Source organism: Bos indicus, chromosome 5 (genome assembly GCF_029378745.1).
Source record: "Bos indicus isolate NIAB-ARS_2022 breed Sahiwal x Tharparkar chromosome 5, NIAB-ARS_B.indTharparkar_mat_pri_1.0, whole genome shotgun sequence".
In the NCBI taxonomy this organism is placed as follows: domain Eukaryota; kingdom Metazoa; phylum Chordata; class Mammalia; order Artiodactyla; family Bovidae; genus Bos; species Bos indicus.
The window spans coordinates 23,935,069-23,958,587 of record NC_091764.1 but is presented as its reverse complement, the minus strand read 5'-3'; positions in this window follow the sequence as shown (position 1 = coordinate 23,958,587).

The following is a 23,519-nucleotide window of genomic DNA, read 5'->3' as shown; positions in this document are numbered from 1 at the left end:
ACTGCAGGGCTCGGTCTGTGAAGCCAGGTGCCTCCAGAGTCATTCGCTGACACAAGGCTACAGTTAGTGTGCACAACCAGAGGAGCAGGGCCCCAGCAATAGGCCGTCCCAATGCCACGATTATGCTGCGTCTCACTTTGACTTCAGCAAATCTCTTTACCTTTGAACACACACTTGAACACCGGTCTACGCACAGATCAATAAATGTTCTTGTGCTAGCATCTTCCAATCAGGTTATAATCTTGTCATACTCCCCTTTTGCACCCCACCCCATTCAACAGTCAGTAGCAGGACAGGTGACTAGTGGGCACACGATATACTCCTTAAAAGGCTCAACAACTGACTCTGGAATAAACTCTGGAAAACTAATTTACTACTAGGATTGGGATGATGACAGGAACAATGATTTACAGCCACTATATAAGGCGCTGAATTAGTGCTTAATGGAAATATTCTATTTTAAGTCTCATAAATAAACGAACCAAATAGGTACTTTGGTCTCCATTTCAGAGAAGAGAAACTGAGGTTCAGAGAGACTTAGGAACTTGCTCAAGGTCACACACGCGGTCAGAGATGGGACAGGGATTCAAACCTAACGTCAAAAGCTCTTGAAATTCCCACGAAGTTGCTAGCCTCACTACCCGCCCCCCTCCACCAATGCCTCTCTAGTTCCTCAAATCTGATGAACAGAAGTTGTCCTCCAAATTAAAAAGCACAAGTGTTCTATCTTGATGGCTATAGATCTTATAATTTCTGAACCTAGGATAGAAAATGCTCGGGAAGATAGTACGTCAGTGCACATGATAAGCAAGGTATCAACACTAAGCCCAAATCAATTCAGTTGCTGCTTATTGAGCAGCTATTAAGTTTAAGAAGCTGTGCTGGATGCCATGGAAGATGAGCTGAACAGATGGAGAAAGTGCCCTCAAAGAGAAGGTTATGACCAGCACAGAGGTGGACAGAGAACAGGACAGAGAATAGTATGTCCACAGTAACACAGACACTTTTGGAAGAAGGTGGCGCTTTTGTCCTAGAACAATGGGCAGGATTCTGGGAGGAGGAGGGGCCAGAGGCCCTCCAGGCAGGATGGTGGGGCTGGAGTGCAGGTGGGCACATGGTGCGTGTCTGGAGGACAGGTGGGAGTCTTGCCCCTGAGCAGGGTGGGCGGAGCAGAAGCCATCAGGATGACTTTGTGGCGAGCCTTGGAACAGCACTGGGGCACCTGTCCTCCCTTCAGTAAGGTGAGCCTCCGACAAGTGTTAACCAGGAGGCAGACATGATTAACACTGGGCACTAGACGGCTGAAGCTGGCAGCCACGAGAGGGAGGGGCAAAGGGCGGGGGGCGGGCGGCAGAGCTGAGGGGGGAACCTGAGGCTAATGCAGGTGAGAAACAGCCAAGGCCTGAATTTGGGTGGGCTGAGGGGCTGTTTCAAAGACTGTAAAACATATTTTCTCATTACAATTTTTTTTAAAAAATCAGTGAAGGGGAGATCACATCTCCCCTTTGTTCTATGAAGTTAAAATACCCCTTTGTTCTATGAAGTTTCTGGAAGCCAGACCAATTCAAGATACTATCACTGTTATTCAGCCTAAGGATATTTGCCTACAAGTCTTGTTGGCTTCTCAGCCTCCCTGGCAGCACCCTGGCCTCTCAGGAAAATAGTCATCCCCCAAGGCGGAACCCACCACCTTAAACCTCTGCCCTTATGTGGCTTCTTCTGGAACATTCCACCCTGCTTGGGCCACCGGACTGTTTCAAATGCACAAGTATTTTAAGTAAGAGATCATTTATGGTGGGCAGAAGATCAGATCAACCAAACCTGCAAGTCAAGCCTGCTTTGGAAATTCTTTCACTCTTTGGGCATCAAAACAAGTTCAACCAGGGCAACACTTGGCCAGGAGCCAGGGCCAGTTTCTTAAGATCCCAAGGTCTTGGAAGGAGGCATGGGAAGGGCCCAGGGCCTCTGGTGGCATTCCTTATAACTAGAGGTGTGTCATTACAGGAGACAGCACGGGGATGCTGCGTGGGGGTCTGGGGACCAGGAGGAGAAAAAGCAGAGAAAAAATCTAGCCCATCAGTATCACTCAAAGTTAATTAAAATAATGTTTTGCTTGTGAAACGCTAACAGACTGGAAAACACCACGCCAATCAGGAAAGCATGTGGAGCCCAGGACTATAATTCTCACCCTGCCGAATCCGCTAACACATGCTGGAGCTGTGGCGACCGCAGAGCTGCGGCTACAGCGAAGGGAAGCTGAGCAGCCCATCAATTACGTCCAAGAAGGGAAAATGCAGTGCATTCAGGAAAAGCAATCCTTCAAAATGTCAGTGCTGCACGGGGCTTTCAGGAGAAGGGACACGGAAACGCAGCCAATGGGCGCTGGCTGGAGGAGACTGACAGAGGTGATTTGGATCAATGGATGCTGATGTGTCCCAGCTAGTCAGCCAAGAGTTGCAAAGCTGGTCAGCTTCTTGGTGCAGAAAAGGAGACCCGGGGTGGCTGACAGATGGAGACGGTGTGGCTGACTCAGAGGTCCAGATGGGCTTCCTTTCTTTGGGCACCCCTACGGCTTCTAAGCTGCCTCCAGAATTAGGGGATCTTTTCTTGTCTTCAGCAGCTTGTTGGGAGGAAAGCTTATTTGCCTTACTCCTCATGATCCCTATAGAACACAGAATCCATCCCCCTTACCTGGGCTTCCCTGGTAGCTCAGCTGGTGAAGAATCTGCCTTGAATTCAGGAGACCTCAGTTCAATTCCTGGGTTGGGTAGTTACCCTGGAGAAGGGACATGTTACCCACTCCAGTATTCTTGGTCTTCCCTGGTGGCTCAGATGGTAAAGAACCTGCCTGCTACGCAGGAGACCTGGGTTCAATTCCTGGGTTGGGAAGATCCCCTGGAAGAGGGCATGGCAACCCACAAGTATTCCTGCCTGAGGAATCCCCATGGACAGAGGAGCCTGGTGGGCTACAGTCCACAGGGTCGCAAAGAGTCATACATGACTGAGCGACTAAGAACAGCACAGCCCCCTTACCTCCCTGGGGAATGCAACAGGAGGGACCATTCCGGCACTTCTCTCTAGCCTTCCTCAGGAAAATGGGGAGAGGGCGTGGTGCCCACCCACTGTGCCCAGCCCTTCAGCCTTCTCACGGGTCCCCACTCTCCTCCACTGTCACAGGCCCTGCGATGCCCCACGGCCGCTCATCCTGGGACCAGTACGTGCTTTCATCTCAGTGGCAAGAGAATTGCTTCTCTGGGACTCACATCCCAGCCAGGTCTTCAAACCAGTCTCCTTGGCAAGAATGCCATCCGTGTGATCTTTGATTCTCGTGTATTACTTCTCCCTTGGTTCAGAATCCAGAAGGAAGAAGAAATCGGATTCATGAACACCCTCAAATACCCAATGGTGTCAAGAAACTCAGGAAGTGAAATGCCAAGTGTACGTGTCAATAACACTTCCCTTGTTTCTCTTGCCTTGAGAACAAAATCAGAACTGAGCACTGAGAACACTACTATTTTTGACACAAGCAATGTCTTGAAGGCTTAAAGGTATGAACGATGGGAATAGGAACACCCTGGACTAAAGGCAAGTCCAGTCTGTTCAGGAGAGAACACTGCCACCTGTGTGTTTCTTTTAAAAGAATTTCTTTAAAAAAAAAAAGTTAATTAATTTGACTGCGTGGGGTCTTGGTTGCAGAATGTGGGATATTCATTGCATCATTTGGGATCTTTCACGTCAGTGCACGGGCTCCAGAGTGCACGGGCTCAGCAGTTGCTCTGCAAGGGCTCAGTTGTTCTGTAGCATGTGGGATCTTAGTTCCCTGACCAAGGATCGAGCCTGCATGCCCTGCATTGCAAGGTGGATTCTTAAACACAGGATCGTTAAGGAAGCCCCCCACCCCCACCCATGTTTTTTAGGGAGGAGACAGCACTTTGGCCCCCTGCACCCTTCACACATGCTGTTAAGCAGTAAGTAGTCCAAGCCCATCTTCTCTTGTCTGTCACAAAGGGCCATCCGTGGTAGATACATTCCTGGTCTGAGGAGGCCTTTACCTTTCCCGGTGTGACACAGAGCATCTGTGCCTTCTGTTCTCCTCTGATGTCCTGAGCTGGCCCAAGGGCTTTTCTAGATCACTCTCCTGTGCAGAGATGTCTGGCAGGGTCCACGCCCTTGACCCTCAGCTGTAATGCAAAAGATCTCAGATGCCAAGAGCTCTCATGGGAAGCCAGGGGGGACTTCCGAGGACAGTGTCTTTAATCTGGGAGGTGAAAATCACTAACACCTCCAAGCTTTCTCCTTATAAGTTTTCTGACCCATTCCTTCCATGATGTGCCATTTACAGGGGGTTGAGTACTGATTAAAATTAAGAGAAGATTTAAAAACTTTATAGTGAGGTAACCTATAAAAATCATGGCTTAAAAAATACTTTCCTTTTGGGATTGGCAATTGACTTTAAGGGGCTTACAAAAAAAAAAAAAAAAACTACCAAGAAACACGGATCTGGTTATGGCATTGTGGTGATTAAATTACCCCCAGTAACTAGAGTCCTTGTACTCTGAGGGGTAGCCCTGGAACCAGGTACGTAATAGAAAGGAAAGGACACAGGCTTTGGGAATGAACAGTCCTGGATTCAAAGCCACACCCTTACTAACTCGGCAAGTTACTTAACCTTTTTGAATTTCAGTTTTCTTATCTGTAAAACAGGGATAATACGCATACCTCAATCAGTTTATGGCTGGAATGAAATAACACAGTCAAGTTCTTAGTACAGTGTCTAATACACAGTGAGCATTCAATAGCTATTGATTTTTATTATTGTTTGCATAAAAAAGCTATCCCTTCTAACACTCATAATTAACAATTAGAAGTGCTGATTATCTGCCAGGTTGCTAAGCAACAGTGCTCCAGAATTTCTGTGTATCAGATTTTAAGAGGAGCTGGGGAGTTTGTCTTTTACTCACATTTGCATTTTCTTCAAAAAGTATTGAGAAAAATCCACCTATTACCCTTGCCTAGACTCTGTTCATTTTGGAGCACTTTGTGAGGGAAGACATGGGAGATTATTCAGATCAGATCAGATCAGTCGCTCAGTCGTGTCCGACTCTTTGCGACCCCATGAATCACAGCACGTCAGGCCTCCCTGTCCATCACCAACTCCCGGAGTTCACCCAGACTCACATCCATCGAGTCAGTGATGCCATCCAGCCATCTCATCCTCTGTCGTCTTCAAATTTTTTACAGATATCATCTCAATCCATGACAACCTCAAAGTAGGAATTTCATATTTGTATTTGTTTGGGTTAATACTAGTTTTAACACATTCCTGAACCTCTGTGGTCTAACATGATAAAAAGCTGATTTCTCACTTGTTTCAATCTATTGCGAGTAATCCTGGGTGTGCAGCCTTCTGTGTGATATAGGAATCTAGGCTCCTCCCATCTACACTTCTGCCCTCCTCTAAGTCTTCAGAATTCTCTCCTTTCAGCTGGTTGGGAAACAATTGGTAGGGGAATCACCCACTTCTTAACTGCTCTGATCAGGGGCAGTCACTTCCGCTGTCACATGTGAGACTCAGTCACATGTGGCCATAAAGGGGACTGGGAAATGTAGACACTGACTCGGCAGCCACATGCCCACAGTGTGGATGGGTAACCAACTGGCCACCGCTACCCCTAGAACAGTCTCTAAAGCTGGAGAAAACAAAGCGTAGGGAGCTTAGCAAGCCTAAGGGCAGAACTTCCAGGGGGCTGACTGTAGACTTTGCCTTTTAATGATTATTCCAAACTGCCTCTGAGAGTGGGTCTTCACTCTTCCAGGGATAATCAGATTGTCTCCATTTAGGTTTATTTAGCCCTCTTCCATGTAAGTATCAGCATAAAAGGATTGATCATCGTCACAATTCTGCCTCCCTTGATCAGAAGACGGTCCCTTCCCTTTGAAGAGAAAGGGACTTGCAAAACTGTGCTCTATCAAAATTACTTGTGATTTCTTAAGCTTCATGGTTTCCACTTTAATGTCAACCTCACTGCCCAGGACATGGGATTCTAGAATTGACCCATTTAACAGCAATTGGGCTAATGGAAGGATTATTTCATACAGCATCACTGTAACCAACCACAATAATGATGAATGGCTTTACCATCTCAAAAGACTTTCCTCTCTTTACGTCATTTAGCCATCATAACTCTGTGCAAGGAAGTTTTATTCTTTTAACAAGAAGACTTGAATAAATAGAGGTTAAGTGAGTTGCTTAAGTTCATGGAGCTAAAGGCATAACTAGCATAACAAAGACCAGAAGGAGGGGATCTGACTTTCAGGCCTGGGCTCATTTTATGACATTCATCCTTTTCCTGATCCTATATGGATCACGTTACGATGCTGTATCAACGAGAAACTGGGCTTCCATGGTGGCTCACTTGTAAAGAATCTGCCTGCAATACAGGAGACACAAGAGATGTGGGTTCAATCCCTGAGTCAGGAAGATCCCCTGGAGGAGAGCATGGTAACCCACTCTAGTATTCTTGCCTGGAGAATCCCATGGACAGAGGAGCCTGGCGGGCTATGGTCCATAGGGACCCAAAGAGTCAGACACGGCTGAAGTGATTGAGTACACGCACATCACACAAGACAGCCCTAAGAATAAAGGCCCCAGGCTTCCTTCTTTCATGAAGAAGAAGTCTGGAAGGGAAGCAGCCTGGGACTGTAGATAGCTTCCCAAAGTCATCAGAGACTTGGAATCCTTTGACTTTCTGGCCTACCATCTGTGCACTTGAGGGTCCTTTGACCCTCATTTTCTTGTCTTTGCTGGAACCCCAACCATCATTGGTGAGTTCCAGGCAGTAAGGTGGAGGAAGGGAAGAAGAGAGGCTTGCCTGTTCCCTTTAAGGAGACTTCTGGGAAGTCTCAAATGGCACTTGAGTTCACATCTCATTTGCCAGACACACAATCACACCTACAGGGGAATGAAGCTGAAACTCCAGAGTTGTTCATTGTCAGGGTACCTTTCAAATGTTTACACCTAATTTTGTATTATTTTCAATCATCTTCAGGAACAAGTCATTGAGCCATCACTGTGCAAGTCACTCTCCTGGGCGCATAGAAATGAGACCAAGGCAGGAGTGGGATGTAGATCAGAATCACTAGAGGCTGTTGGCACAGTTTGAGGTTCTGATGAGCTCCTGTAGGTAGGTTGTCATGTTTCAGCATCCCTCCATGCAGATTTATGGGAGGTGATGAGGTGGTATTGTCAGGAGGTGCTGTGTGTATGTATGTGTGTAGAGGCCAAAAGAAAGGTCAAGGATCACTGATCTAGGAGGGTGTTTTATCTGTAGCTGGCATATTTCAGGAAACCTGCAGAGACGCAGAGTATATTTGTTTAGTTGTGCCCCCACTTACTTCTGAAAAGGAAAAAAGAGTACCTTCTTTACCACGATTAAAATGAGGGTAAAGATGGTAAATGGAAGATCAGAGGGAGAGGCGAGCTTGGAGCTTCTTGGCTGTCTTGGTTAAAACAGAAATTTGCAAGAATTCACTACTATGGTTATCAGAAAAAGGGGCAGGCCATTCAGTGGGAGACAGAGCGCTTTCCTTAGCACTGAACTCTATGAGATTTATTGTGACAGATTTGTTTTCCAGGCATTAAATATAAATTATACAATGCGTAAGAATTATTTTGCAGAAAGTGCGGAGGTAGTCTTCAAGTAATTTCTTATGTCAAGCCTGGGAAAGTCTGGAGTTAAATTTTTAAATAACATGCATGTTTTGTTGGATCTAAGATGCCACTGATAATAGATATTATTTTGTGTATCATTAAGAAAGGGAAAACACTACAAATAAGTTATGACTCCTCAGCAGCAGTAAGGTACATTCTAATTTAGAAGATGTTAAAATGTGAAAAAGCTAACCTTACGATTGGCGGTATGTGGTGCTCATTTAATGAATACATGTCTGCAGGGAGAAACAGTAGCACAATACTGACTTTGCCAAAAAGTTCGTTTGAGGTTTTTTAATAAGATGTGATTATGGAAAAGCCCGAATGAACTTTTTGGCCAAGCCAATGTCAATAAAATGTAAGCTTTCTTATGACATGAGTTAACACAGAAGTAGAAGTTGGAGAATGTTCTCTTGAGATGTTCAGCTGGGAACATCTGGACTGGAAAGAGATGTTGACCATCACGGAAGGAAAAAAAAAAAACAAAAAACCTACGAATCCCATACCCAGTTCTGCGACTGAATGTCTGAAGCAGCCTTCTGGAGGTCTGAGTTGCCGTGACTTCACCAGCTATGATTCCCGAGTCCAGAGGACTACAGGGAAGGCAGAGATTAGACACAGACTGGCCATAGAACCAGGTGTGGGGCTCTAAAGCACCATCCTGGGGAATGTTGACTTTCACCCTTAATTTGCATGGGACCTTGGCTGGCTTAACTTATGTCTCTGAAACAATGCCTACTGTATCTCACAGGGTATTGAGATCATTAAATAAATTAGTCACTTAAAAATAAAAAAAAACTTGCCAGAGGAGGAAGTAGAAGGGAAAATCAAACTGCTTATATACAAAATAATATTTATTACAATATTCACCATCAGTGAGCACTTTCTCCCATCAGGCCTGCCTTAAAGGGGACAGTGGGGACTCTTGGTGGTCAACAAACAGTTGCCTTCTTCTTCCTGGTGGGCAGAGCCTGCTTCCTGGAGAAAATGGCTGAACTTCTCAGATATTTATTTTCCTTTCTGCAGGGTCAGGGTTCTCCAAGTGTGAAAATACTTGGGGGTCCATAAGACCCTTTCTGAAATTGTAACATCAAAACTATTTTGAAAATTATATATGCCAATGAGGTGGATGAACCTAGACCCTATTATACAGAGTGAAGTCAGAAAGAGAAAAACAAGTACCATATATTAACACATATACACGGAATCTAGAAAGATGGTACTGATGAACCTATTTGCAGGGCATCAGTGGAGGCGCAGCCATAAACAGACTTATGGACGAGGGTCGGGGAGGAGGGAGGGGAGGGTGAGATGAATGGAGAGAGTAGCACTGAAGTGTGTCCCTACCATATGCAAAACAGATAGCCAATGGGGATTTGCTGTATGACTCGGGGGAGTCAAGCTGGGGCTCTGTAACAACCCAGAAGGGTGGGTAAAGGGTGGGAGGTGGGAGGGAATTTCAAGAGGGAGAGGACATATATGGGCTAATTCATGTTGATGTATGGTGGAAATCAAACCAATATTTAAAGCAATCGTCCTTCATTAAAAGTAAGTTAAAAAATAAAATTATATATGCAATTATATCTATCATTGGAGAAGGCAATGGCACCCCACTCCAGTACTCTTGCCTGGAAAATCCCATGGATGGAGGAGCCTAGTAGGCTGCAGTCCATGGAGTCGCTAGGGGTCGGACACGACTGAGCAACTTCACTTTCACTTTTCACTTTCATCATTGGAGAAGGAAATGGCAACCCACTCCAGTGTTCTTGCCTGGAGAATCCCAGGGACGGAGGAGCCTGCTGGGCTGCCGTCTATAGGGTCCCACAGAGTCGGACATGACTGAAGTGACTTAGCAGCAGCAGCAGAAATGCTTCATGTGGACTTCTCAAGTCAAAGGAGATGATGTAATAAAATGAATAACTTTGACCGCTTCAAGGGCATTCTTAAATAAAATCCTTTTTTTTTTTTTTTTAACTCTGTGGTGGTGCAGAATACAGTGACTGCATTTTGGTGCCAAGATTCATGCTAAGCCACCAGCAATTTTTCCGCACCATTACTATTGCAACACGAGTGCAAAAAAACAACATGGAGAGAAGGGCAGATAACATTTTGAAATAAATATATAGTAATATTTTGTTGGACTTTATAGACACACATCTATCATTGGAGATAAATGATAGGTATGCTGCTAAGTCACTTCAGTCGTGTCCGACTCTGTGCGACCCCATAGACGGCAGCCCACCAGGCTCCCCCGTCCCTGGGATTCTCCAGGCAAGAACACTGGAGTGGGTTGCCATTTCCTTCTCCAATGCATGAAAGTGAAAAGTGAAAGCGAAGTCGCTCAGTTGTGTCCGACTCTTAGCGACCCCGTGGACTGCAGCCTACCAGGCTCATCAGTCCATGGGATTTTCCAGGCAAGAGTACTGGAGTGGGTTGCCATTGCCTTCTCTGGAAGCATTTCTACTGCAGAGCAAATAATGGTTGTCCTGAGAAATCTGTGTGATTAGGCTGAAAACTGAAATAGCTCTTTGCTTGTCTTTCATGGAACCACTTAAACCAACAACGGATGGACAAACTATGATAATTCAGGCTTGGGAGTTTGTTAAAAATATTTTTTTTAAATGTAGTGAGTTAGGCATATCAGGGGAAAAAACAAATAACATTTGCTGCCAAAGGTAAAATTCAAACTTTCAAAAGAAATTAGATTGGTGGTGATATTAATGAATGTGATATTTTTATATTATACAATGAAATGTGTCAACTTTTGGAAGATCTGCATAACTCAGTGACTAATATTTTCCAAATGACCAATCCACATATTACAAAATTCAAAGTACAGGGTTTTAATGTAATCAAGAATGGAAAATTCCTTGGTATGTTTTCAGATTTCACATTGCAGCTAACCATTCAGAAACTACTACTTGTCAAGCTGTGGTGTAATATCAAGAATATTTATAATTATCTGAAAAAGATATTAATATACTTTCTTTCTCTGTTTTAATTTCTCATATGATAAATATTGAAAGATATAAAACAAAAGCTTTCTAGGGTCTTTAATAATTTTTAATAGTACAAAGGAGTCCTGAGGCCAAAGGCACTTGAAGATCTTGAGCTAGGATATTGTTAAATGACCCAGTATTGAGAAATAAGTCCTGAGGAAAGTCTGAATGGGGGTGGGGTGGGAACAGTCTTCTAAGAAAGGTTTTTCTTCTTCAGAAAAAAATAACCTATGTATGGAAGTGACTACAAAAATACGATTCTCATAGCTGAGCCAGCTGTCTTGCAGTCATATGGACAGAAGCTGCAGCATTAAAGCCAAAGAGCTGGAAACTCAGTCCCATCTAACACAAAAGCCACGTGACCGCTTCTTCCCACTGTTGCTCACAGTAAGTGGCAGGGAGAGGCCTAAAGAGCCTCAAAGTAACAGAGGGCTTGTATATAAAGTCCCACCCCCGCCCGAGAGCAGAGCACTTAGGTGACCTTTTCTAAGGCAAAGTGGTGTACAGTATCCTATATTAGTGTCTATTTTGGCTAACTGAAAGAAATCTCAAGAGGATTTTTGCTTTTATGAAAAAGGTCATTACCTGTACTAATGTAGGTAAAAGTAGGGAATACCTGAATTGTCTCTTTAAGACCAGCATGGTGATGGCTTATAGAAATGGCCTACAGAGCACAAAAAGCCTATAGGGCTTCCCAGGTGGTTCTAGTGGTAAAGAACCTGTTTGCCAATGCAGGAAATGTGGGTTTGACCCCTGGGTTGGGAAGATCCCCTGGAGGAGGGCATGACAACCTACTCTAGTATTCTTGCCTGGAGAATCCCATAATCAGAGGAGCCTGGTGGGCTCCAGTCCATAGGGTAGCAAAGAGTCAGACACGGCTGATGCAACTTAGCACACACACAGTACAAAGGAGCCATGAGATAATCGGCCACAGTGGCTTGGGCTACAATTTAGGAAAATTTGGAGAGGGTTTGTGGTAGCTTGAATGGTGCTGCCCTGTCCCCCAACCAGCTCATGTCCATCTGGAACCTCAGCGTGTGACCTTATTTGGAAATAAGGTCTTTGCAGATGTGATTAATTAATTCAAAATGAGATCACACTGAGTTGAGATGGGCCCTAAATCCAATGACTGAAGTTTTTATGAAAGAGAGGAGACAGAGACAGGGAAGAAGGCCGTGGCGACAGAGGCAGGGACTGGAGGGTTGTGGGTATGATCCCAGAAAGGCAAATATTTCTGGGAGCCACCAGAAGCTAGGAAGAGGCAAGGAAGGAGTATCCCCCTGAGAGACTTCAAGGGGACCACAGCCCTGCTGACATCATCATTTCATAATTCCAGCCCCTACAACTGTGGGAGAAGAGGCTTCCGCTGTTGAGCTACCTGGTTTGTGGCCCTGGATTATGGGAGCCCTAGGAAATGAATACAGGCTTCAAAATAGGGTCTTTGCAGTATTTAAGGTTAGAAAACTCAGCTGTCTGAGAATCTAAAGCCTAGAACAAGAGACAAACCACTTCTTGTTCTTGAGTCCAAGTTGAATGTGTTTTTCATACAGGAAAGCAAGCTGCTACTTTCTATGCCTACCCTGGAAAGAATGAGAAGTGGCTGCCTGGAAAGCTTTCCACTGGGAGTTTAGTAGTTTTAGTCCTGCCTTTTGGTTCTAGTTCTGTTGGGCTTTAAACAAGCATCTGCACCGTCTAGTACTTTTGTTTTCTCATCTGTTATATAAAGGGATTGGACCAGATGAGCTAGAAGGTGTCATCTCTCTAAACTTGTATTATTCTCGCTGGTTTATTTATGGCAAGCAAAGTTTTCTGGATAGAAGAGAGATGTTCCAATGTTCCTGTGAATTACCAAATGCTGTTATGGATTTTTTTCTTTAGAACTATTTGGGAATAGAACCAATCTAATAGCTGCAATTTGGGGAGTCAACAATGTGCTGTGTGATATTCCTTTAAAATAGGAATTGCTGAATTCAAATGCCTTCAGTAACCAGACAGTAACAGAATTGAGTTAAGCCGATTGGTGGTAATAAAATAGTGAATGGTGAGGACTGTGACAAAGATCAGGCCTGCTAGTATAGGGAGAGGTGGCAACCGTGGCAGAGACGAGGTGTTGTAGAGTGGGGAGTGGTGGGGTCTGTGGCAAACGAGAAGGCTCCTTTTTCCTCACAAGCCGGCAATCATTGCTTAATTCCAGAAAGTTGTTGCCAAGCAGCAGTGTGGACTGAGGGTGCCAAATCTTCAGATTTTTTCAAAGGAAGTCAGAATGTAATTGTGAAATCTCTCAAACCTTAAACATTTTTAGTAATTGACTTAAATTTAAACAACAACACTGTTGGACAAACAAATCACTTCTATTGACTCAATGTGGTCCCTCAATTGATCAGTTTGTAACCATCACTCTAAGGCCTTGGAGTCAGTGTTTACTAAAAGTAATAAACAGCTTAATGAAATAACCAAGCATTTTAACATCCCTTGTTTGAAAATTTGTATGGGAAAAAATAGTTTTATGGGGTGTCCTTCAAATATATGATAGTATCTTGTGGTTAAGGAAACCAAAGGGAAACAAATTTCCGTTACTTCAGACAGCTGTAAGTACAACAGGGATTTAGAACTTAGATTTGCTGACTCTTTACTCAGTATTCCTTCCATCAGCTCCTGCTGCCATGTGTAGTGATGAAAGGGTACCAGGCAAAAGTTATTTGCATTGACATGTCACATGCACATGGATTTTGGTACTGGAAGCAGCTCAGAGGTATAAACATTATCTTAAGAGAAATGGTAGGTTGTGTCTGAGCCTTGTTATATAGCAGGAAAAGAAAATGATTGGGAAGTTTGGTGTTGGTTTGAGTTATCTTATAATTATAGGATGTGGTTGAAATAGTAAGGACCAAAATACCGTATGAAATAGAAAAGTTCATATGAAATAGTAATTGGAAAACAACCAGAAAAGCAAAAGGGAAAATACCAGAAAGGGATTCCAGCGGCAATTATGTACGGCTATTACTGGATCATAGAAAAAGCAAGAGAGTTCCAGAAAAACATCTATTTCTGCTTTATTGACTATGCCAAAGCCTTTGACTGTGTGGATCACAATAAACTGTGGAAAATTCTGAAAGAGATGGGAATACCAGACCACCTGATCTGCCTCTTGATAAATTTGTATGCACGTCAGGAAGCAATAGTTAGAACTGGATATGGAAAAAAAGACTGGTTCCAAATAGGAAAAGGAGTTCGTCAAGGCTATATATTGTCACCCTGTTTATTTAACCTATATGCAGAGTACATCATGAGAAACGCTGGACTGGAAGAAACACAAGCTGGAATCAAGATTGCCAGGAGAAATATCAATAACCTCAGATATGCAGATGACACCACCCTTACGGCAGAAAGTGAAGAGGAACTCAAAAGCCTCTTGATGAAAGTGAAAGTGGAAAGTGAAAAAGTGGGCTTAAAGCTCAACATTCAGAAAACGAAGATCATGGCATCCGGTCCCACCACTTCATGGGAAATAGATGGAGAAACAGTGGAAACAGCGTCAGACTTTATTTTTCTGGGCTCCAAAATCACTGCAGATGGTGACTGCAGCCAGGAAATTAAAAGACACTTACTCCTTGGAAGGAAAGTTATGACCAATCTAGATAGCATATTCAAAAGCAGAGACATTACTTTGCCAACAAAGGTCCGTCTAGTCAAGGCTATGGTTTTTCCAGTGGTCATGTATGGATGTGAGAGTTGGACTGTGAAGAAGGCTGAGCACCGAAGAATCGATGGTTTTGAACTGTGGTGTTGGAGAAGACTCTTGAGAGTCCCTTGGACTGCAAGGAGATCCAACCAGTTCATTCTGAAGGAGATCAGCCCTGGGATTTCTTTGGAAGGAATGATGCTAAAGCTGAAACTCCAGTACTTTGGCCACCTCATGCGAAGAGTTGATTCATTGGAAAAGACCCTGATGCTGGGAGGGATTGGAGGCAGGAGGAGAAGGGGATGACAGAGGATGAGATGGCTGGATGACATCACTGACTCCATGGACGTGAGTCTGAGTGAACTCTGGGAGTTGGTGATGGACAGGGAGGCCTGGCGTGCTGCAATTCATGGGGTTGCAAAGAGTTGGACACGACTGAGCAACTGATCTTATCTGAACTGATTATTGCTTACAGATGACAGTACCCATCTGCGATGGTTAATCTGATGTGTCAAATTGATAGGACTAAGGGATGCCCAGAGAGCTAGTAAAACGTTACTGCTGGGTGTTTCTGTGAGGCTGTTTCTGGAAGAAGTTAGCATTTGAATCCAGAAACTAAGTGAAGAAGATGGCCCTAGCCAATCCAAGTGGGCATTTTTCAAAACACACAGAGTCAAAATAGACAGAGGAAGGGTGACTCTGCTCTCTCCTGAGCTAGGATGTCCGCCTTCTCCTGTCCTCACACAGTGGAGCTCCTGGTATTTGGGCCTTTGGATTCAGACTGGGACTCACACCATAGGTTCCCCTGGTTCTCTGGTCTTCAGCTTTGAGCACGAGCTACACCATCAGCTTTCTTGAGCCTCAAACCTTACAGAAGGCAGATCATGGGACTTCTCAGCCTCCATAGTCACATGAGCCATTCTTTTATAATCAATCAATCCACCTCCCTGCCTGTCTCTACACACACACACACACACACACACACACAATTGGTTCCACTTCAGGGAACCAATATATATCCTTTCATTTACTAAATAACTGCTGTTTGCACAGTATTATATTATATGTATAGGTGTGGTGCTAGTGGTAAAGAACTCGCCTGCTAATGCAGGAGACTTAAGAGACATAGGTGATCCCTGGGTTGTGAAGATCCCCTAGAGCAGAGCATGACAACCCACTCCAGTATTCTAGCCTGGAAAATTCCATGGACAGAGGAGCCTAGCAGGCTATAGTCCATGGGGTTGCAAAGAGTTGGACACAACTGAATGACTAACACTCACACTCCCTTAATATCTCTAAATTTATCCACCACTGCCAGTACTTTGGCTCCATCATCCATTCTCTTTTACGAGAATTATTGCAGTCACCTCCCACAATCTTTTGACTTTCATCTTGTCCCTCTTCAATTGTTCCTCTGAGAGTGATCTTTCTAAAGTTCAAGTCTTATTACATAATTGCCCTGCTTAAAGTCTCTCAGCAGCACCTCATTATCCTCAAGCTAACATCCAAACTTATTATCAAGGTTCTTAAGTCACTCTGCACTCTGAATGGCACTTAGATTTCCAGCTGAATCTCTCAATTCCCGTACCTTCACCCCAACTTTTCTGGCAATGGCCCCTTACACCATGCTCATATTGACTCTTTGCTGTTTCCTGAAAACACCGCTTGCTCTTGATCTCAAGCTTTCAGAAGAGCTGGTTCCTCTTAAAACTCTTTGTGGAGTACCTCACACAGCCAGCCTAGATGGCCTTTCTTCAGGAAGCTCTCCCTGATGTCCCCTCCCCTAGATCAAGGTTTAGGTCTCTTCTAAGATGCTTTTGATGTGGTGTTGGAGAAGACTCTTGAGAGTCCCTTGGACTGCAAGGAGATCCAACCAGTCCATTCTGAAGGAGATCAGCCCTGGGATTTCTTTGGAAGGAATGATGCTAAAGCTGAAACTCCAGTACTTTGGCCACCTCATGCAAAGAGTTGACTCATTGGAAAAGTCTGATGCTGGGAGGGATTGGGGGCAGGAGGAGAAGGGAATGACAGAGGATGAGATGGCTGGATGGCATCACCGACTCGATGCACATGAATTAAGGTGAACTCTGGGAGTTGGTGATGGAAGGGAGGCCTGGCGTGCTGCGATTCATGGGGTCGTAAAGAGTCGGACACGACTGAGCGACTGAACTGCACTGAAGAACATCTCATCACAGCCTACCTACCGCAGTTCTAGCATGTGTCTTGCTGTCTGGTGATGGAAATTCACTGTGCCTATTTCCACACTCCCTGAGGATAGGAAATGGATCTTGTTTATCTTTAGGTTCTCAGGTCCTAGAAGATTTCCTGGCACATAATAGGTACTCAGTAAGTAACTGTATATGGGTCTGACTTTGGACTTCTTTCTCTTATGGCTTCTTAAAAGAACTGAGTAAAATAATCAAAGAATATTGAAAATAACTGTCTTTTACATCAAGTCTTCTTAGCGGGTGGTTCCCTTCACCTATCCTCACTTCTTTGCCCCAGATAAAAATAACCCTGATCAAAATGTTAATAGCTAACTTGCCGAGCACTTGAAGGTGTGCCAGGCACTTCACGATACCCTCTGCATGTAGAAAGCATTTAATGCTTATAACAACTCTACAGGTGGGCATTATCCCTGACCTCATTTTATAGACAACAAAGCTGAAGAACAGAGTCATTTGTTCAAGATCACCAATCCAGTGATTGGTAGAAAACAGATGACTAGTCATAATCCCAATGAAACTAAATAGGTAGAAAACATACCTTATTTTTGAGAGGGTTTAAGAACCCTGAACTGCCTATAATGACCTTCTGGCTGTTTTTGGACTGTGAATGAAATGCTGGGGAACCTGCACTTTGGAGCCTTTTTGGTGTCTTGATTTCCCCTGCTGTGTGAATTTTACAGTGAGGAGGTTCCAGAGGATTAGACCCAATAGCTGTTCAGAACAGGCAGGTGAAAACATATCCCTAATCAAATCCCTAAGGCCAGCAGGCTGATAAATCCTGCTGCCACTGCTGTTTCACACCAGTCTTGGCTTATTTTGTTCCATTTGCCTCAATCCCCTGTCCTGTAGAAATCTACTTAGGCACAGCTGGAATTCTCTCTCTCCTCCCATCACTTTCTGCCTCATGAGACCTCTATCCCTGATCATAATAGAAAGCCCTATTTATAAAGCTATCAAACCAATCATTTTGCTTCTAATCAATGCATTTAATCTTCAAAACTACCCTATGGAAGTAAGATGACTCCATTTTAGAGACGGGGAAACAGAACCTCTGAGAAGTGAAGTAAGTTATACAAGATCTGTGTTAATTCCTATAGACCAGTGGTCAACAAGGAACCATAAGCCTAATGTCTTAAAACAATACCAATTTATTCTTATAGACCTGGAGGTCACAAGTCCAAAACCAGTGTCACTGGGCTAGTGTCACAGTGTTGGCCAGCTTCCTCCTTCTGGAGCCTCTCCAGTTTCTAGAGGCTGTCACAGTCTCGGATCCCTTCCTCACACCCTTCCAACCTCTGCTTCTGTCATCACATCTCCTACTCTGACTTTCATCCCCCTACCTTCCTTTGTAGCACCTTGTGATTATATCAGAGCCACCCAGATAATTCAGGATAATCTCTTCCTCTCAAGGTCTTCAACTTAATTACACTGGTAAAGTCCCCCTTTTTCTGTTAATGGTAACATATTTATTGGTTACAGGACTAGGATGTGGTGCTTTTGGGGGATCTATTATTCACCTACCACAACGTCAGAAAGCATAACTGTAACATCCACTACTGAGCTCTCATCCTTCAAAAGTGAGTGAAACCCTCTAAGCCTGCTCTCTATTACCTACTACGTCCTAGGTTTGAGGGGACCACCTATTTCTGTCTCCACCTCTCCTGTGGAGATTCTCACTGCTGGCTACATATTAGAATCATCTAAAGAACTCTTAAAATCTACCTAAGCCAGGATCCACCCCAGATCAATTAAAATCAGAAATTTGGCCGTGGGGCTTAAGCATTTGGCAGGTTAGTGCTGCCTCTCTAGGTCACTCTAGTACACAGTGGCCTTTGAGAACCACCATACCAGAGAGAATCATGGAAGATTCTCCGAGCATGAGGCTACCTGAGTCCAAGATGGAAAGATTACCTATATAGATAAGTGGCAAAAAAACGAACTTTTTAGTCATTTATCCCTGGTTTAGCATACTTGCTTGTGCCGCGTCTTAGGCACATGACCTTGTGCAAGTTATTTCATGTCTATGACCTCAGTTGGCATTTTTTTTGTTGTTATTTTTTTTTTTGTTTCAGATAATAACATTCAGCTCCCAAGGGTGCTTGAGACCATGAGTGAGAAGTCTTTAGCTGTGTGCCTGGGCGTGCCTGCCAGATGGTGCAGCGGTAAAGATTTTGCCTGCTAATGTAGGCACAGGAGACTTAGGTTCAATCCCTGGATCGGAAAGATCCCCGGAGTAGGAAATGGCAACCCACTCTAGTGCTTTTGCTGGGATAACTCTATGGACAGGGGAGCCTGACAGGCCACAGTCCATGGAGTCAGACGAGGAGTCAGACAAGACTGAGCACATGTGCACGCATCCATCCATCGCTGTGCATATAGGTCTCCAATAGAGGGCAGTGTAGTCTTCTTGCAACCAATTCCCACGGAGGCTTGAGGACAGAGGTCACTGAACTTCCCCTAATAACAGCATTCCCTTGGCTCTAATTTTCCAGCTCAGAGAAAACTGAATTTGCCTACTCCTCTGTTATGTCTGACTGTCATTTCCTTCTCAGTGTTTTCATCCATCTTCAGTTCTGGGGCCTTCCTGTGCCTTCTGATGGTGCTGAGCCCTGGGGACAGCAAGGAAAGCCTTCTCTGATCTCCCAGTCTGCTTTTAGAAGGTCAGGATGTTACTGGGTTTTCTGGTTGATGTCAAGTCATCCAGCTGTACACTGAAAAGAGTGATTATCCGCCCTTAGAAGGAAATAGCTCAGAGAATGTGGTCGGGGGTGGAGAGAATTTTCCTTTGGGCTGAGGATACAATGGTAAGTCTAAAACACGGCTGTGGTGGAGAAATGTTTTTCATGGAAAGAGTTCCCAGGGATGGAGGGAACTAGCCAAACTGCTTCCTATTAAGGATTTGCTAAAGCTGATAGTTCTCTGTGCCTCTTTCCCCCTCCTTTGCTTTTGCTAGTTCTTGGAGGTATGAGGAAGGGCAAACGAGATGGAGATGATTCAGCAGCTGGAATTGAGCATGTTTGGCCCAGGCGGCTCTGCCCCTGACCGCTGTGTGGGGTTAATAGCGTTAATGGAAAGTGTTCCGGATCGAGTGAGGGAGCAGGGCCCTGGCAGGGTCACTTTCCATTAGGGACTGCCAAGGCTGATGTCACCAGGACTTACATTTTGCTGTCTGCCTCTCATTCTTTTAGGTGCAGAATGATGGAATAATCCGACTGGGCTGGTTTTGCCAAGGTTTGTTTCTCATCTTTCACTCAGGTAATATCTTATGTTCACAAAGCCTATTGTCTTACCCAGTTTGGTTTTTAAAGGTGATTTCCATGTCCCAGCCCGTGCGAATGAGTCAGCAGGCATTGAGCAAGCACCCCCTGGGACTGAATATTGTGCTAGGTTTTGGGGGGCGCAGTGATGCGGGGAAAACAAGGACACCAGGCATGGTACCTGCCACTGAACCCAGTTGGGTATCAAAGGCTCACATGCACAGAATACATGAGGAAGATGACTGGCCGGCGCCCTCGGAGCTGCGGGAGGTCAGAGGCGCCGCCTGTGGCTTGGGAAGACAGCGTGGAGGAGGTGAGCCCTGAGGAGGATGGGGAGGGCTCAGATGGGGAGGAGGGCATTCCTGATGAGGGGGCAACGCAGACAGGGGACCCACGGTGGGTCCATGGGAATTGTGAAAATAATAAAAGCAATAATGTAAGCCAGCTGTCTGCTGGAGAATCCTGGCTCCCGGTATCTAGATGACCTCAACACAGCACAACATACGTCCCTGCCTTTTCCAAGGTTCTTGTGTGTTCTGAGTGAAGGGGTGTTGGTTTCCTCAAGTCTTCCAGGATCTGGGCTCTGTTTTGATTGGCAGCTTATTGGTTTCTCATGTCTAGGGGCCAAAGTAATGCCCAGTGATTGGATAGCCAAGAGCTGCCTCTTTGCACAGATAGCGCTTGGCTGTGCGCGTCCATGTGTGTCCGTGTGTGTGTGTGTGTGTGTGTGGTACCTTTGGAAAGAATTTCACATGGGACCACAGGATCACAGAAGCGAAGGACCCATGCCCACCACGCAAGGAACAAATCCCCAAGGATGCTGGTCATCCTCACAACTCCCACACCGCCCCCCTTCCTCTCCCACACGCTCAATTGATTCCAAATAGATTCTGGAGCATCTGTGTGTCCACAAAGTTTCTTGTCTCCTGAGTAGATGGAGAAATGCCCAGCTGAAAACTCTGGGGTTGGCCACTGAGCTGATGGGCCTCTTTACTGTCTGGTTAGGAGCTCACAGGCTGAGGGTTAAGACTCCCCGTGCTTGTCTGGCTTTTGGAAGGTTTCTGGATGCTGCCAAGTCAATGTGTAGCAAAAACTTCAGGGCCTGCTTTCAACCGGGACAGGCTGTGCTCTGGGCACCCGCCCAGATCAACACGCAGGTGTGATGGCTAATCTGGCCATAGTGGTGGAATGGCTGTGGGAGGTGAGCCCAGTTCTGAAATGCTGGCATGAAGGCAGTAAGTCCTCAATTTTGTGGCACTTAGCAAAGTACCAAGAAAAGCCAAGGCTGAGAGTTCTCGGGGCACAAGAAGGAACACATGGAAAGAACATTGGAAATTCATCTTTAGAAAAATGGCTCCATGTTAAAAAATGTCCCTTCAGAAGGGAAACGTGTAACAATTCACATTGCCTCTTTAAAATTCTGACAAGTGGCCTTACCCAGCTATTTGAAATGGAACACTATGTACCACCCACTGGGAAGATTCAAATGTGATGAATAAAATCCATCATTTATATTATAGGTTAGCACCTAGCTGAATACCAAGAATCTCCTGGCACTTGATTATCCCTTATCCTTTATTCTATTCCATCAAAGTTAACTCCTGGACCAAGAGATTTAAGCTTTAATGTGTTTAAGAATTGCTTGGCGCTAAGTGGGGGCAGGGGGCAGAGTGGGAGGAGAGCAAGCTTGGGCCTGACTGGGCCCCAGAATTCAGCATTTTATTAAGGAACCCTAATGAAGGTGATTTGGGAAGCAGCAGAAAATGATTTGGGATTATTATGGCTTATGCATTTGATTTAATCAATACTGTCATTCATGAGTGGCATCTTTCATTCACCTACCCTCCTTCATTTGATCCTCCGTGCAGTACAGGGGCAGATGATGTCATTCTCATTTCATGGTCAAAGACTCCAAAACTCAGAGAGGCTGCGACCTGTGACTGACAGCTGCTCTACACCCGGGGCCAAGACTCCTAGCACAGTGCTCATTCTGCTCACCCCTCTCACCTCCTGCAAGCCCCACGTGACCCGCTGTGTGATGGTGTCAACATTTCTTCCTGCCTCCTTGTCTATGCACTAAATTAGGGGAGGAGGGAGAGGCTAAGGTTCTCTGCTCTGTTATTCTTGGACCAAGTCTTTGGTCAGAGGGAGGCAGTGCTTGATAAACGTTAAAATGCCTCATCAGTTCAGCCCAATGCCCTAAGCCAGGGGAGAAGAGGCTACAGCATGTTGTTTCTGCTTGAAAGAGGGTAATACTGAGTGCAAGTCACCAAAGGGCTGCCTCTAATCCCCATGCACGCACGTAACCAGTGCCCCAACCCAGAACTGCTCAGGACTCTCAGAAAAGAGTTTGTTGAAGAAAACACTTCTTCAATGAGATTGAGTGTAATGAAAATGCTTGAAAATGGAATGCAACTCCCAAGAATGATCGATTGACCAGAAGCTGACCAGAAACGGAGAAAAGAGAACTCGGGAAAGAACACACAGGATTGGGAACAAAGGGCTGGCTCCAATTCCTGCTGTACTGCAAAAATGAAAACAGATACCACCAGCGACCAGTTCCTGGGTGGCAGGGGCTGCAGTTCTCACAATAAGACATCTATCAGATGTCAGCATCTCCACTTTACAGGTGGGGAAACTGAGGCTCAAAGACGCTAAAGGCCTTGACCTAGGTCACCCTGCTCAAGAGTACCAGAAACACAGTTCTAAGCCAGGCCCAGCGGCTCCCAAGTCTGAGCCCTGGAACTGCAATCTCTATGAGGCCTTGACTGTGAGAAGCAAATGAGAAAATTAACATGAATGTGTCATGTAAACCACGGAAATTTTGGCTCAGGTCCCAAACATGGGAGCAATCCGTGCTCCTCTCTTTCTCTCATCTATCACGTCTAATCCTTCGGCACATCCTGTTGACTCTATCTCAAAATTTATCCCTGATCCCACCAATTCCGTCCTTTGCTGTCACCGTGTCTACTCGTCCATCTTCCCTGGCTTGGATAATTGCCATAACCTCCTGGCTGGTCTCTCAGCCTCACCCTTGGTCCCCAAGTCTTTTCACAACATAGTGGCCAGAGTGATTCTGTTAAAATATAGGTCAGCACTCACTTGGAAATGTGTGTAGATACTGAAGTACTATGATGTACACCTGAAACTGATGTGATATTGTGTATCAGTTTCGTGTGTGTGTGCTCAGTCCACTCTGTCGTGTCTGACTCTTTGTGACCCCACGGACTGCAGCCCACCAGACTCCTCTGTCCATGAGATTCTCCAGGCAAAATTCTGCACTGGGTTGCCATTTCCTCCTCTAGGGTATCTTCCCACCCCAGGGATCGAACCCGTGTCTCTAGTATCTCCTGCATCGGCAAGCAAATTCTTTACCACTGCACCACCTGGGTTATGCTTCAATAAAAAAAAACAAATTATAGGTTATTTCTCTGCTCAAAACCTGCAATAACACACCATTTCATTGAGAATAAGAATCAGGTGTCTCTAGTGGCCCAAGTCCTATGGATTTATCCTCTTAGCCTCCTACTTGATACTCCCTTCCTTCTTGGATCTCATCTTCCCCTCACCTGCTCTGCTCCAGCCCACTGATCCCACAGGCACTCACCTACCTCAGGGCCTTTACACTTACTATACTACCTA